This window comes from Prunus avium, chromosome 6 (assembly GCF_965620075.1).
Source record: "Prunus avium chromosome 6, drPruAviu1.hap1.1, whole genome shotgun sequence".
NCBI classification, from domain to species: Eukaryota; Viridiplantae; Streptophyta; class Magnoliopsida; order Rosales; family Rosaceae; genus Prunus; species Prunus avium.
Window position 1 is genome coordinate 22,924,378 of NC_142289.1, and position 7,133 is coordinate 22,931,510.

At 36.1% G+C, this 7,133-nt stretch overlaps 1 pseudogene; it reads left to right on the top strand.

Annotated features, from left to right (window-relative positions):
• Positions 1–689: 689 nt before the first annotated feature.
• LOC148293851 (uncharacterized) lies at positions 690–1,499 on the top strand (annotated as a pseudogene).
• Positions 1,500–7,133: the final 5,634 nt, after the last annotated feature.

Consider the following 7,133-nt stretch of genomic DNA (forward strand, 5'->3'; position numbering starts at 1 on the left):
CATCAATATATCATACGACCCTTGATTTTCAAGGTGCCGGAGCACCATCTATGTTATTCATTCATTCACCCCATATATCATACGACTGCCGTTCACTGAACAGCGCGCCGGAGCACTGCCCACAACCCACCATTAGCACCACCCCTAAACGGCCTTGTAGCTCAGGCCGTGAACCTTGCAACCGAGATCAGTTCCTCTCTCGGCTACAGTCATTTGATTAGAAGACGAGTTCAAACAGGCACACCACTTAACCATTTCCATCCACATCAACCTCTCAACGCACGGTAGACCGTGTTGGCACACCCGCGCACAACCGCACCGCATCCAAAAGCAGGAAGCCACGTGTCAATGCACATCCCCTCGGCCCAGAACCCCAGGCCGTGAGATCTGAGCAGCCGACAGTCGTTAAAGGATATAAAGCTTGTCCAATATGCAGTGATGATACACCTAGTCACTGGTTGAAAAATGGCCACAAAATTTGTTACATTAGGCATAGAAAATGGTTACCAACATATCTTCCATATCGGAGGTAATGTGCCGCTTTTAATGGGAAATCTGAATATGGCACGCCTCTTGGGCCTTTAACTGGAGAAGAAGTGTTGCAGATGGTTGAAGGTATTAATTACAAATGGGACTCAAAAAAAGGGGGAAGTGTTGGTGAGAATGATGGTGACAAAGTTTGTTGGAAGAAGAAATCAAAATTCTTTGATCTATAGTATTGGAAATACCTTCTTGTGAGGCATGTCCTAGATGTTATGCACATTAAGAAGAATGTTTGCGATAGTATCATTGGTACATTGTTGGAGATCCCAGGAAAAAATAAAGATGGGATTGCTGCTCGGTTAGATTTATTGAACATGGGGGTCAAAATTGATTTGCAACCTGAGTATGGAGAAAGATGTACTCGGTTGCCTCCAGGGCCTTGGAATTTGTCATGAGCAGAGAAGAGAGCGGTTTGCAATTCTTTCTATGGTATGAAGGTCTCTGAAGGTTATTCTTCAAATATAAAAATCCTAGTATCTTTACAAGATTCAAGACTTCTTGGCCTTAAATCTCATGATTGTCATACCTTGATGTAACAATTGCTCCATGTGGTAATTCGTTCTGTTTTGGGATAGCCTACAAGGTATGTAAGAATTCGATTGTGATTCTTCTTCAATGCTATATGTGCAAAGACGGTAGATGTTTCCAAGCTAGATAAGTTGGAAGAAGATGTAGTAGTTACTTTATGTTTGCTTGAGAAATACTTTCTCCCTTCTTTCTTTGATATCATGGTTCATCTAGTAGTACATCTTGTCAAAGAAGTTTGTCTATGTGGGCCAATTTATTTTAGATGGATGTATCCGTTCGAAAGATATATGAAAATGCTAAAGGAGTATGTTCAGAACCGTACTCGTCCCGAAGGTTGCATTGCTGAGCGGTATATAGCTAAAGAAGCTGTAGAGTTTTGCATCGAGCATTTATCTGATGTTAGTTCTGTTGGAGTGCCATCAAGCTAGAAGATGGGAGTTTCAAAGCCATTATCAGGTTGCACAGTGAGCTTTTTTGATCAGGGCCTGTTGAACCAGGCACATCTATATGTCTTGGAGAATACGGAGGAAGTCCTACCTTATATTGAGTATGAGTTTTATTCTTTAAGTAGCCATTTTAAATTATTCCTTATGTTTATCTTATATACAAGAGACCGTAATGCTTGATTTTTTCATGTCATGTAGAGAACATATGATCCACATCAAGACTTCTTATCCAAAATTTAGAAAGAGAACAAAGTGGCTGCAAGATAAACACAATAGCACTTTCATTCAATAGCTTTGCTTTAAGGTATATGTTATTGAATAACATATTGGACTTTTAATCTTATTCTTTCTAAGTTAGATTGAATTAAGATATGATTAGTTTGCATGTTCAAAGTGAACTTAATAGGGAAGACAATAATGGCGTATCCGAAAACTTGAGGTGGCTAGCAGCTGGTCCAAGCATGGCAGTGCCATCATATAGGAGCTATCTTATTAATGGTGTTAAATTTAACAGCAAGGCACAAGATGATGTACGAACTATTCAAAATAGTGGAGTTTATTGAATTGCACATACTATGCAAGTTGCTAGTGCCAAGGATAAAAACCCTATTGTCTCCAATATGGGTTTTTATGGTGTCATTCAAGAAATTTGGGACTTTGACTACTAAAATTTAGAATCCCAGTCTTCAGGTGTGATTGGATAGATAACACTTCTGGCCTTGTAGATCTGAGTAAAATTTGATATAGGAATGACCAATTTGTTATGGCTTCTCAAGTCAAACAAGTATTTTTTGTTGACGACCCAATGCATCGTGGTTGGTCGGTAGTGTTATCAATGCCTAATAGAGAATATAAAGATGGTATTGGAGATGATGTGCTAGGTGATATTAGAGGGATACCCAATGTTGACACATTTGGACCTAGTGGGTGAGTTTGGGAGTGAAAATATTAGAGATGGGTGTGAAGATATATGGATTGATTGATTGCTGTAATGTATGACATTAATTATGCAGTTAATTGTATGACATTAATTAATGGCTCTGTATGACATTAAGTTTGCAATAAATTTCAATGTTTGACATTATTTTTATCACTTTTTCATTATGCAGGCTTTGGGCATGACAAATCCAATACTAAAAATACTGGGTTCAAAATGTAAAATACGACGGTCCAGTTAACAAATTGCAAACACAGGCATCTAAATCATAACCAACGTCGTATTTTAACAAACGACGTGGAATGAACTATGCAAAAGACCGTACATAAATAAAAACCACCATTTGAAACAGAAAACATGTCAATTAATTAAAATTCACATTACACAACGGCTAATAGATATAACAAACAAGGACGGTCATGATAAGCCGTTACTTTAAAAAATTCACGTATGAGATTTTAAAATAACATGATGGAACAGTGCTCCAACCGACAAATTTTATGACAACACTACGACTACCGATAAATACTTACCGTCGTCTAAAGTTCACAATAAAGGCCACTCAGTTCAATTACCCGTCGTGAGAGATCTTCTGAACGTCTGTTAAACAACAACAATTGATGTCTGTTGTGAATTTATTGCAAGCGCACAATCCGCACAAGTAATTTAGAAGTAAGTAGAGTGTCGTTCCCACGAAGACTGTAATTTCCTATTAATTACCAATTATGATTAATTCAAAAGTTTATTTGAACAGTTGATTAAGAAGATTGATTGATTTAAGTAACCTAAAATAATTATGAAAATAGCAATTTAATTAATGATGGAAAATCAAGATGATGAGACACTAGAGCATCCGATTTCACCATAACCAATTCCACTTAATTCTTATAGCCAATTAACCCTAATTACTACCCATGTTGACAGTTGGTTTCTCCTAATTCATTCGATATCCCCTCTCGGGCTCAACCAAAAGTATTCTTAATTAACAACCCATTCTCTCTCGAGCAACGGATTTAGAAAATCAAGAACCCATTAAGTTCTATGAGAACATGCAAGAAAACTGCATGAGTCATGTTAGTCCCTCTCGGGCACTCATTCAAGACATGGTATTTGTTACGAGAAGCAAACACCAAACATCTCCTCTCGGTCTCCGCTTGGATCATCAAATCAATTAAATATTGGCCAAATATTCAAAGCATTAAGAACAGTAACAAATACTCAACATGGGATAATAATCAGAAATTAATATAACTATAAAAATTAAGTATTCATGGTTAGGCTACATCGTAGCCCTAGCAAGGGAAATTAGTACATGACAAAAGAAAATATAAACAAGAGAATTGTTGTCATAAAACCGATTTGGCAGATGGATTTGATCTTTGGATTCTCCACAGCAACACCTTCGTAAGCTCCAAAAGCACTGGGACAGCAACTCTTGGCTTTCTCTTTGATATATTTGTTGGTGTAGTGAAATATGGTGAAAAGTCTATGGTAGAAAAGATGATCCTCTGAAGAGATGGTAGGGTGATCTTATATAGTGTAAAACAACTAAACCCTACTATTAAAAGGTCTGGAAAAACTCTCCCAAAGCAAAACAAAATCCCAAACAATTAAGGAAACAAACTAGGAAAGAATCCTTCTTTGACTTGGAAACACGTCAGCCAACTTGCACGCACGTTTTAGGGTCGATCCACTTCCTAGTAAATTCTGGAAAAATATGAGAAACGTAGCTTTATCTCTAAGCTTTCCAAGCATATATTACACGCCACTAGGAAAAATCGGAAAGGTCTTCAAATCTTCAATCTTCAACAGCTGTGCAGTTCTGACGGGATTTCAACTTAGGCTGTCTTGACTTGCAAGTCTGGAGCATTTGGCTTGGTAGAAAATTATGAAACTTTGATACAATGATCTTCAATGTCTTAGCTTTCTTCTCCAATTGACCTTGCGCTAAAATTCATTCCAAAAGTTGGTTTTCAGTTGAAATCCTTCCAAGAGCATAGAATCGCTGAAAACAAGGAAAGTAAGGTAATAATGCTCTTTTTAATTAACTTTCCCTACAAAAACCAAATAAAAGAGGTATAAAAATATAGGAAATAATACACTTATCAATGTCTCAGAGAATTGACACGTCAATGAGTGTCTAAAAGCGCCGTGTAAAAGGCCAACCACGTCCATTTCTATACTCTTACCGACGTGGTAAGAAAAATAACAACGAAGGGCAATTGTACACTGCGGACATAGTGGATAGATTAACCACGTCGATTAGTTTCCAATAATCGACGTTCAAACATTAATCCACGACGGTTTACTTCCACTGCTCGCAGTGAAAAGTATTTTGAACGACCGTGTCGAAATATTGGGGTTTTAGTTATAAAATTTTATGACGGTGGATGTTAAAATTGTGCCATGTTAATAGCTCTAGAAGTCTTTTTGTTTTTTGTTTTTCTAAAAAACGTCGTCTAAGGTTGTCCAAGTCATCATTTCTACTTTTTTTATTTATCAATTAGACGTCGGTTCTCGCAAGACTCCGCCATCGTATATTTGTAATAACTTTGTTCTTTTAACATATTATGACGTTAATACGTCTATTGAACGTCGGTTCTTGAAATTTGCGATGCGGAATATTGTTAACAAGGCAGTATATTCCTGGGAAGAGACGTGGAAGATGTTATAAGCGACGGTCATTCTACACCTGTGTCGTGGTTAATCTGTTTTACAGCGGTTACGTTGTAATTCTTGACATGCAATACGCTTTAGACGTCTGTTCTTTTCTATAAGCGTTGTCTAAGGTTGTCGAAGTTTTCCTTTTTTTGTGTTTTTATAGAAATTAGACGTCAGTGTTTGTTTTTAGTTGACGTAGTATATCGTAACAACGATGATGTCAACGTTATAAAGAATGGTATTTTTTCAAATAAAGTTGTGGTTAACTTTTGTTACGTCAGTATGTATGGAGTTCTTAACATGTAATCCCCTTTAGACGTCTCTATTTTTCTAAAACCGTCGTCTAAGGTTGTCGAAGTTTTCCTTTTTTGCTGTTTTATAGTAATTAGATGTTGGTTTGTCTTTTGAGATGACACCGTATGTCTTAACGACATCGGTTATTTGCCGTCGTTGTTTTATATATCAAAAAATGGTAGTCAATTTCACGACGGTTTAAAAACCTTCTAGACGACGGTGGATTCCTGTCGTCTATTTCAATTTTTGTAGTAGTGACAAAAAGAAGAAAACCAATTGATTATACCTTTCATACTCTATTTTTGTTCTTCGTGGATGGAGGGTAACAAATTGAGAAAATCACTGCACCGTTCTTTTTGTTTTTTGTTTTTTCCTCTCAGATTGTTGATTTTTACTCTTATATTGGAAACTTATATAATATAAATGAAATGAAGGTATTATTTATCAATTTTCTTTTCTTTGTTAGATTTTATCTTCCTGATATGTGGAAGTTGAATTTTTTTGTTTAGTGTACAAGTTCTTGGTAAAAGTAAAATTCTTAAACCCAATCATGTTTATTTCATAGTAATCAACCTTTTGAACAAGAATTGGCTGTCGTACCCCCCACTAAATTTTCTTTGTTTGATTTTTTTGGGAATTGGTTTATCACCATTGTTATGTCCTTTATAGTTTATTGGTCTGTTGTTTCTGTTTTGTTCTTTGCTTGCGGTTTCTGTCGTGACTCAAGACTTCTTGTTATTCATGGTTATTTTATTATTATTATTTTATAAAGACATTTGAATCTTATAAATTACGTTTTGTCAATTTTCTCAAGGACATTAACGGGGAAAATAATTACAGAGATGATGATGGAACTCAAGCAAGTCTGAAGCTAATTTTTGAAACAGGTACAGACTTCAATGCTTTTGTAGACAATGAAAGTAATGAAGAAAAGATATCATTAACCACAAAAGGTAACGAAAAATAGAGTTGATTCATTCTAACATGCAAAAAGAATTAATTCCTATAATAGGCGCGGAGTTTGAGATAGAAGAATAAGGCTTTAAATTTTACAATGCGTATGCATACGATGTTCGTTTTAGTATTAGAAGAAGTAAATTTCATATAGAGAAATGTGGCAAGTTGAGAGAAAGACTTTTGTTTGCTCTGCTGAAGGTAAGCGTGAAAAAAATAAGTGTGATGTCAATGTGAAATCTCATCGTGCTGAGACAAGATTTAGATGTCTAGCAAGGATGAAAATTAATTGCGGGCTAAATGATATGTATTGTGTTACTAAGTTTGTGCCTGAGCATACGCATGTTACTTCTACTCCTTGTAAGACCCATTTTTTAAGGTCACATAGGAACATGTCTTTTGCACAAATAGTTGAAGCTGATATGGCTGATAGTTCGAGGATTGCTCCAAAAGCAACTCTTGAACTTCTAAGTAGACAAGTCGATGGCCGTCAGAGTTTTGGATTCATTCCTGGAGATTATAAAATTATTCACATTCAAAGCGTACAAGAGAAATGAGGGTAGGGGATACATGGGGCCTGTTAGAATATTTACAACAAATGCAATTGAGTGATCCCAATTTCTTTTATGCTACACAAGTCGATGAAGATGATATAATTGCTAATATCTTTTGGGTTGATGCAAGGATGATGGTGGACTATGATTATTTTAGTGATGTGGTATGCTTTGATACTACTTATAGAAAAAATAAAAATGGAAGACCTTTTGCAA